Source organism: Meleagris gallopavo, chromosome 12 (assembly GCF_905368555.1).
Source record: "Meleagris gallopavo chromosome 12, MGAL_WU_HG_1.1, whole genome shotgun sequence".
Classification (NCBI taxonomy): domain Eukaryota; kingdom Metazoa; phylum Chordata; class Aves; order Galliformes; family Phasianidae; genus Meleagris; species Meleagris gallopavo.
In genome coordinates, this window is record NC_139415.1 from 18,979,609 (window position 1) to 18,989,182 (window position 9,574).

Sequence of the window (9,574 nt, forward strand, 5' to 3'; positions counted from 1 at the left end):
CGGAGGTTTTGGAGGAGAACCGCGAGCTAAGGGGCTTAGGGAGGTGAATTAATGCACCGGGCCTCCGCAGCTCATCCAGAATAAAAATCCCTTATAAAAGTATAATTTTCCTCTTGTTACTCGTGATTGCAAAATAATAAGATTGTTTAAAAATCCAATAGAATGGATGTCAATATTGGCAGGAGACGCAATGGCGAAGCGCGCGCCAGCCTTCCGTGGCTTTTCTTAATTTTAATTAGGATAAAATTTACTAATCTTACAGGGTTTACAGAAGTAGGTTTGCCAAGAGGCCATCAATTGATCTGAATGATATTGGCTTCCTCTTCAGAGCCCTTCGCTGACTGCTATGCAAAGCCTGGGCTTTTAGCTCCTTTCTCAGATCGTCTCTGCAGCTTTTTTGGCATGTCAAAAGGCCAGATGTTTTTTATTTGAGAGCAAATTGACACGTTAAATTACATTGTGCAAACAGTAAAGCCAGCCATGAGTAAACAGGCGACGAGGATTCATTGAATTTTATGGGTCGCAATAATGTTTATGTAATTTAACAAATTTATGCTTCGTGTCAGCTTTACCACAAGAGTTATTCATTCCAAAAGGAAAAGCAACTTACATCGCAGCCCCCATGTTATTCTGCCTGGGAGCCAATCAAAAGCAAAACAAGCTTTAACATGACAATTGCATAGGGGCGTGCGTGTGCGTGCACACCATAATGTATCTTGTGTAACTTAAACACAGTCTGCGGATATTGCTCGATTTGTGTTTTTTTAATACTAATTTGATTACTTTTCTATCATCCAGCCAGAATGCAAACAATGGGAAAGGCTTCTGCCGAGCCAAGCGCCGCGCCAGTGCTGTAATACAGATATACTCTCCGTGCGGTGCTTTCAGAAGGTCATGTTGATTTTTACCATAATGCATTTTCCAGGTCCCTGGGAACCCACAGCAGATTTAGCAGGAATCCTCAATGAATCAGGCTGTCTGCACTCCCAGTGAAGCGTATACCTAGCCCGAATTTCGCTGGCAATGAACCATGCCTTAATATTACAAACTCCTCTGGCTATTTAAATGCAAAATCACAGCAGACTTCGGGACAAGCAGCCGGGCAGGCCGTGCACTGGCAGCATCATTGCATAGCTCACATTAATGCATTTAACACCCTGTGTGTCCGAGGCCAGGCGGAAGGTCAGCACGGAGCTCCCGGGAGGCTGTCGCAGCAGGGGTTAACGCAGGGAAGTGCTCCTTTTGGAGCAACGAGGCATGCTAAGCTCATCAGCCCCCTAAACTGGCATCAATAATAAATGGCTTTCCACCAACACTGAGCAATTATCAATCGCAGGCGCTGCTGTAGGGCCTGGCTACGGCTGCGCAGGCAGCAGGGTGAAGAGCAATGCTTGCTGCTGGCAGCAAGGGAGAAGCCCTGAAGAGCAATTCAAGGCATCTTCCCATCCTCACGGCCTTGCTACAGCCCTTCCCACGTGCAGGGCCACCAGGGAAGGCTGCGGGTGCCACAAACTGGGGTCACCAGTGCCATGACCCTGCCGTGCAGCACCAGGGACAGGACACAAGAGTCAGTGGGTTCTGGCAATGTAAAGTGGGTTTTTACCCCAGGTGAGAGCACAAGGACGTCCTGCGCCCTCAGCCAAGGCAATGGAGAGCTCTGCAGCTCACCCTGCTCACAACACTGCCATCAGCATGGAGAAACCAAGAGCGAGCCAGCTCAGGGCTAGAGCAGGGCCCTGGCAGCCAAGCTTTCCCAAAGGTTCTTCTCCACGCTATGTACTGACCCATTTAGAGGTTGCATAGCAAAGGATGGCCCCCAGCCCCCTCAGCTCCCAGGGATGATCCCTCTTTCCTTATCTCGCTCTGGCCCAAGGTCATGGCATGCCCAGTGGCCCTATGGTCATACGTTAAAACCACCATCACCACTGGCAGGAGTGACGGGGCCAGCACTCAGCAGAGCCCTGCAGCCCCCCAGCAGCCCACAGCCCACCAGGGATGCCACGGGGAGTTCACACTACCTTGCTTTAAGAAGCACCGACCCCCCGACTGATCCGACCCATTGGATTTGTGAGCACAGTGTGATGGGACCAGATGATCTTCATGGTCTTTTCCAACCTTAACGATTCTACGCTCACTGCGGATTTCCAGGCAGAGGCTCTATTGGTTCTGTCTCCATCTGAGCACGGGGACAACGCGGGCACTGCTCTCGTCAGCAGGAACTGGGCTGAAACCCATTCGGTATCTCAATGGCATTTAGAGCAGCCTTGAAGGAGAACTGTGCACAGGATGTGAAGAGGGAGCTAAGGTTTATTGCAGTCAATATAATTAATTTCAAGCTAATTTGAGCATCTGATTAAGTTTAGCATTACCATAAAAACTAAACTGCTATTTAAAACCAGAGAGGGGTTTATTAAATAAGTGCTGGAATGCAACAGAAAGCAAGATGAAGGTAATAAAGTCGCTTAAAGTAATAAAATTAAGTGAATGCTCGAGATATCCTTTGATGGATCTCTCTTTTACCCTTCCCCAGTAATAGAGATTTTTCTTCCTCAGTCCTCTGTAATTCTTGTGGGTCTTTCCAAATTTCTACAGCGAGAAAGTACATGGGGAAAAAATGGAACCTGCTTCACTGAATTATTTTACTCTGAAGCAGAGGAGAAGACCCCAGGGAACCAGGTGCTCACAAAAGGGCACACGTGGCTCCGAGCACCCTCTGCTCCATCTGCCAGGAATGGTGCCCAGGGGGGCTGTGGGTGTGGGGAGGGACCTTGGGCTCACCTCCAGCCTGCTGCCGTGGGATGCAATCAAACATCAGCCCAGCGAGAGGACGGATGGTAAAAACCCTGCAGGATTTCTACTGCTGCGCCAGCGCCGGCCACGACAACTTGCCCTTCTCCTCCAGGTCTGTGTGTCAGCCTGAGAAAACACTTATTTACTCTGAAGGCCACGGAAGCCTTAAAATACAAAGCCTGAGATAACACTGATAAGATCACACAGACATCCGAATTAATTTATACTGCTGTCCTAAGCAGAAGTGACTCACTGATCGCCGGGGAGTGCTGTCCCTCGGGTGAAGGCGGCTGTTGGGGCACTGGGGCATGGCCACGTGGGGCTGGTGCTCACATCTTCCATCAGCCCGTGTGCAGAGCTGGGCACTGCCCCGGGGCAGAGAGCACGGAGGCAGCGAGTGCCACGACCCGGCCCCACCGTGCCCCACACAGACCCCAGCCCTCCTGCACCGCCAGCAGGATGCTGACACACGAGGCATTGGAGCCAGCATTGGGATGCAGGGCAAAGAGTGAAACCACACCAACGACGGATCTGTGGGCACGCAGACCAACCTCCTGCACATCACCAAACCCTCATGCAAAGCTCCCAGCAACACACAGCGAGGCTTCTGCCATCGCTGCAGCACCCAACGGGGCCCCACTGCCCCCAGCTTTCTCCCCAGGCTGGAGGGGCCCACAGACCTGGAGGAGTCTCATCACCATTTCACGTAGTTTAAACAAATACCAATTTCCATTCTGAGCCCTTCCTAAGATTTCCACTTGGCACGGGGCTTTGCTGGTAACTTCCAGCGCAAGGCTGAGCGCAATTTAGATTCTAAAATACCACTGCGGGCTGTTCCCTTAATTGATTTCTTTTGTTTCATTCTACTCCTCAAAGATTTGTCAACATTAATTTTTATACGCTTAACACTTTGCCAACGCTGGCCAACTTTTTAAAATTAATGAGTTGAGATGGAGATTGAATACCTTCCCTTCCCCACCACCGCAGCAGGGAACTAACACAGGGCAAGAGTAAAGCGTGTTATCAGCATTTAATTTGTGAATTCAGGGTGATTGAAAAGCAAATCCGCCAGCAGCCATTGGCGTATGAGTGGCGGTGCTGCTGTTCCTCTGGATGAGCTCTTCCTGTTCGCATTCTGTAAACAAAATCAGCGCTGTATTTCCCACAACAACCTGAGCCCCTTCGGAGATCCGTGGGTATCCCGGGGTTCGGTCAACACAGTGGTGAGATATTGCATTCACAGTGGGTTCCTGGGGAGGAGGCAGCTCACAAACACCGGGCGGCAGTGCCCTTCAGCTGCCTGCTGTGTCAGCTGTGATAAAGCATCAGTAACTGAAACTAACAGAGCTGGTGCCAAACCCCAGCGAGCACAGCCCCTGGACGGCAGGAGCAGCTCTTGTGTTTGTAAGAGTGGCTCCAAAAATGCATTTTTGAGATGGCTCGTATTAAAGTGCAATTACAGGTGGAGTAACAAATCTGCTCGCCGCCCAGTATAGAGCAACGCGCTGTGACCACCAGATAATGCTGGAATTAAACAAGATGGCAACAGGGACTGCAAAAGGCAACCCAGCAAATGGCCTGATCGCTGCTCGGGTGATGGGTCCATGCCAGTGGGGTTGGGATGCACAGCACACAGTGGGGCCTTTCAGGTGCTGATGGCAAAAGGGCAGTTTGGCACCCACTGAGTGCTGTGTGTGGAGAGAGGCTGGCTGTCACCAAGGAAACTGGGGATGGCTGGAGAGACCTGCTGCCTTGCCGCCTGCTGCTGCTCTGGGGAAGGATGTCAGCAGCCGACTGGCACTCCTGCAGCTGCTGTAATCTGCTCCAAGGGGTGGGGATACCGTTTTGCTTCTTTGCATCTGCTTCCAGGGATGGGCTCGAGCTGCTGCCACCTGGATGGGGTGGGGGGGGAACGGGACATCAGAGGGTAGCTGGGAGGAGAGCCATGCACTGGGGGTCTTCCCAGCTGGCTGTGGGTGCTCAGAGGTGAGAACAGGGGTTAGTGGGGACATCACTCCATCTCCTCTTGAGGCTTAACTACCTCTTCACCTGTCGGCTGGGTGTGTTCACAATGCCTTACCTGCTGCTGCAGAGCTGAGCGGTGCGGTGCTGGATGCCCCATCCATGGGTACAACCCAAGGTCAGACTGGATGGAGCTGCGGGTGTCCCTGCTCATCACAGGGGGTGGGACCAGATGGCCTTCAGAGGCAGCACCCTGTACAGCACCTGCACGACACAGGGCAACGTGCAGCATGAAATCACACAGGGTTCAGCTCCGCCGCACAAAAGACCTCACATTTTCCACTGCCAGAAGTGGTTTGGACAGCTGATGACAGGAGAGGCTGCGCAGCCTTCACAGGTTTGGCACAGGAGATGCTCTCAGCACTTCAGCCCCAATCTGGATCAAAACCCCAAAGCAGTCCCATGCAGGGCTGGGGCAGTTCCCCCCCCCCCTCAGCCAACCCATTGCACACACACACACACACACACCTCCCACCCTCTGCTCAGACATAATTGCATTTATCTGTTTCCATTTTTGAAACAACGGGGAAGTTAGCAAAAGCAGAATACTTAAGCACAGCTAGTTCTCAGGAATATAATTCTCTTTAATCTTTTAAGCATTTGACAGTATTTGCTTGAAAGAAGGAGCAACAAGTACATAATTATTGCACTAATTAAGCTGCCAAAACACAAGCATGCTGCAAGAGCACCTTTGAAGCAGTGAGCTCTCGATTCATTAGCATCTGCTGTAAGCTTATTAATCACCTAACAGGCAATTAGCAAGCTGTTACTGTTTGAGACTAGTATGTAAATAAATTCTTGGGTTAATTTCTTCCTCTGATAATAAAGAAAACATTATGAAAATTAGCTAAGCGACAATGTAAATGATCTTGACTGTTAATTATATGATGGTGTTACATATGCGGCCGCCGTACCCGAGATAAGGGATGCACCTCTCACTTTGCGTATGGGTTTAAAAATAAAATTGTTGACATAGGGAAGAGGGAGGCTTTCTGCATCGGAGTCACAGATGTTTGCCTTTAGCTAACCAAAACGAGCCGCCAAACGACTGACACTGCAGAATTAGCAGCCGGGTGATGTGCAGGCAGCAGCACAGCGTGCAGAGCTCAGCCTGCGGGGCCTGCAGCCTTGGGCAGGGGCACTGGGCCACCCTTAGCCCAGGGGCTGGGCACCCAGAACTCTGTGGGGATGAAAACTGTTGGAAGCGATGTGAGGTCTGAAGCAGAGCCCCGCCTGCACAATACTGGTTGCTATTTCAGAACAAACAATAGATTTTTATTCTCCCCATTTCCTAGAAGGAGGACGTCACTTTGTGGCTCGGATGCGATGATTCACCTGCGAGGCCATCCATTACCACTGCCAACCCAGGCTGAAGGCATCGGCCCGTTATCCATTATTTGCCAGGCTAACAAACCGAGGGCTCCCCTCTCCCGGGGCATCGCCTCCTCCGCTCCTATTGCAGCAGCATTCACTCATCCACCAACAGAACCTCAGGGCGGGGATCTGCCAAACAGGGCACCCTGGATGCAGGCTGTGGTCAGAAGCACAGACCCCACACCAGGAACCCTGTCTGTGCCACCAGCCCTTGGATGCAGGCACAGCCCTGTGCACGCATCCCACCCAAGGGACAGCACACTCTCGTCCCCAGCTGTCACAAATCTGTTCCATCACAAGCTCAGCTTCGCAGCATTCTCTCCCCAAAATCCTCCCTGCTCCTTGAAGCGTGCTCCAGCGAAGCAGAAAACTAATTACAGCGCGCCGCGCACCCGCTCGAGTGAGGAATTACCAGCAGCAGAGGTTACTTAATAATCTTATTAATTTAAACTATTTTATCACTATCTTTTGCCCCATCATTATGCACACAAAAGGCTGAATATTTCACAATTAAGAGACTGAAACAAAAAAAATGAAGATTAAGGGAGGATGAGGCGCTTCCCAGCATCTCCAGGCAGCACTGAGCTCTCTGCCCTTTCCTCCGGCTCCAGTGCCACTTCAGTGCCATTTCATAGAACCATAGAATGGCCTGGGTTGAAAAGGACCACAACAATCATCTCATTTCAACCCCCTGCTATGTGTAGGGTCGCCAACCACGAGACCAGGCTGCCCAAAGCCACATCCAGCCTGGCCTTGAATGCCTCCAGGAATGGGGAGCATCCACAAACTCCTTGGATCCTGGGAAGAAAATAATGCGGATGAAACAAAAGCTGTGAGTTGTTCAGTTCCAAAAGATCATTTCCCATTTCCAGAAGTGAGCGCCAGAGCTTTAGAACCACAGTGTGAAAGCAAAAGGACAAGGAGGGAATGGCTTGTAAATGGGTTTTTAGTAGGAGCAGCGCTTCAGTTTTATGGTCGGTAGCTGGAGATCCCTTCAGAGCGATGTGCTAAGAGGTTATTTTGGATCCAGCTTAGAGAGTGCAGCAGTTTGGCCCATTAAAAAGTAAATTTTTCATGTCAAGAAACAATCTCTTGCAGATGGAGCGCTCAGCTGTGAAAAAGAGCAAAAAATCTGGGTCAGGAACACTGCGTGTGCACAGCAGCTCTGCAAAGAGTTCCTTGTTCCAAAGGGATCCGCTTCCTGTGCGCATCTCCCAGCAGCCCTGCACTGCGTGTACCAACCACCTGTGGCCATCCAACCCAGCTCACCGTGGCCCCATCCCTCATTGCAGCAGGCTGCCTGCTGCTCCAGCATAGCAGAGCAGAGCTTTGCTAAGGCCCCCTTTTTGCAAAGGGAGATTTGCCTTTGGCTCCAAGCAACTCCAACCAAAACCGTGCTCCACTGCACACGCAGCACCCAGCTGTGATGCACTGCAGGACGGCTCTTCTCCTGCCCCGTGTTAGTTTTCCCCCTGTTCAAACAGAGATAATGGCTGTGAGCAGGAGTCACTCAGCATCCCTGTGCATCACCTCCTCTGCGTTAGGGAGATACAGCCTGCGGCAGCAAAAGCTGCTCTTTGAATCCACCTTCACTGAAATAACACATTTAAATAATAAAAGAGCTCATAAACCCAGCATTGTTTTTTAAAACCATTAATTGAAGCCATCAGCAGCAAAGTGCTGCTCTCACAGCACGAGCCTCTGCCAGCAGTGCTCAGAGCTTGGAGGGGCATTGAGCACCACCTCAAGCAGGAAAACGAGAAAGTATTCGCCACAAAAGAAAAGACTGAATGGAACAGAGAGGCAGTCGTTGGTCAGGAGGGGCAGACCTCGGAGGGGAACTGGGATGCCACACTCTCCTGCACCATCCCAGCACTGCGTCCCTCCCTACAGCATTCACCAAACATCCTCCATGGGTAGGGATGTGCTCAGCCAGCCCCACCACTCCGAGTCCATACACCAGTGGCTAAGTGAAACGCCCCCATCTCCAGGAACCCATCCCCATTGCTGCCAGAGGACACCAGGGCGAGACAAGAGCAAGAAGACAGCAGCCCAGAGCACAAAGCAAGGGCTTGGTGCAGGAGATGGCTTTCCAGCAATACCAGGCCAGCAGTGATTGCAATACAGCCACTCTGCAGCACCAGGAGGTATTGCAGCAGCACAGCAGCGAGCTCTGCTTGGTGCCTCTGGGGCACACAGAGGGAAAGGCCAGCTGTGGGTGCTCGGTTCTGCTCGGGGGGCACACAGAGCCTCAGGAGGAAGGGATGGGCTGCAGAGCACAGTGACGCACCAATGCCCCACTGCTCGGGAGAGAAATAGGCTTACCAGACCGAGGATTTCCTTTTTCATCAGCTTTTTGAGAGGAACTCCCTTGGGTGGCATGCTCCAGGAGGAGCCAGGGACCCCGCACAGCTCAGCTGTGAGCACACTCCTCATACGGGCTGCGAGCGCAGCCCCAGCTGCTGTGCATTATAAATCCGTGCAAGAAGGGGGACATCCCCCATCAAACACACCGTGAAGTTCCTCACCTGCAGGACAGGGAGTCCAGAACCCTCAGAGTTCAGCGAACACAACTCCTGAGCCGCGCAGTTCGGCACCCCGCACTGGTGCCGGCCGATTCCTCAGCCCTTCGTACCAGAGTTCTGTGCTCTCCGTTCGTCACAGCTGTGGCCGAGGCCGAGGGCAGGGCGGGAACGGAGCAGAGCGGGGCCCGCAGCGCTGCCGGGGCTTCTCCTACCACCGTGTGGCCGCGGCAGCCGCTGCACCGCCCGACCCCGCAGCGCTGCGGAGGAGAGCACCGTCGACGGCACGAAGCCTGCGATCCTGTGCGGGAAATCCCCCTTCGTGGCATCACAGAACGGCTCGAGGTGGGAGGGACCTTTAAAGGCCGCCCGCTCCCGCTCCCCTGTGATGAAATGGGGCACCTGCAGCTCCACCAGGTGCTTGGAGCCCATCCGGCCTGACCTCGGGTGTCTGCAGGGATGGGGCACCCACCACATCTCTGAGCAACCAGAGAAAGGTGACAGGTCAGTGTGATGCACACCGTGCCCGTGGTGGTGGAGGGCAGCGACAGCAGCATTTTTGCTCTGCATGGAGCCCAGTGTCAGCAGGAGTCAGAAACACAAGGGCTGATGGATGCGGCCACCTGAGCATTTTTCTCCCACCTCAGTCACAGAATCACAGAATCACCGAGGTGTGGAAAAGACCTTCAAGATCATCCAGTCCAACCATCCACCCATCACCAACAGTACTCACTAAGCCATCTCCCTCGACACAAAATCCAAACGTTCCATGAACGCCTCCAGGGTCGGCGACTCCACCACCACCCCAGGGTGGGGTGAGGACAACAAAACATTGCCCAAAATGCTGTGGTACATGAGATCTGGCT

At 52.4% G+C, this 9,574-nt stretch overlaps 1 long non-coding RNA gene across 1 annotated transcript; it reads right to left on the reverse strand.

Moving 5' to 3' along the window:
* Positions 1 to 3,403: 3,403 nt before the first annotated feature.
* Positions 3,404 to 8,858, reverse strand: LOC146543573 (uncharacterized). Its single transcript, XR_014885937.1, has 3 exons — positions 8,715 to 8,858; positions 4,871 to 5,016; positions 3,404 to 3,925 (listed from the first exon to the last, which is right to left on the reverse strand). It is a non-coding gene; the product is annotated as an uncharacterized LOC146543573 (long non-coding RNA).
* Between the last annotated feature and the right edge of the window lie 716 nt (positions 8,859 to 9,574).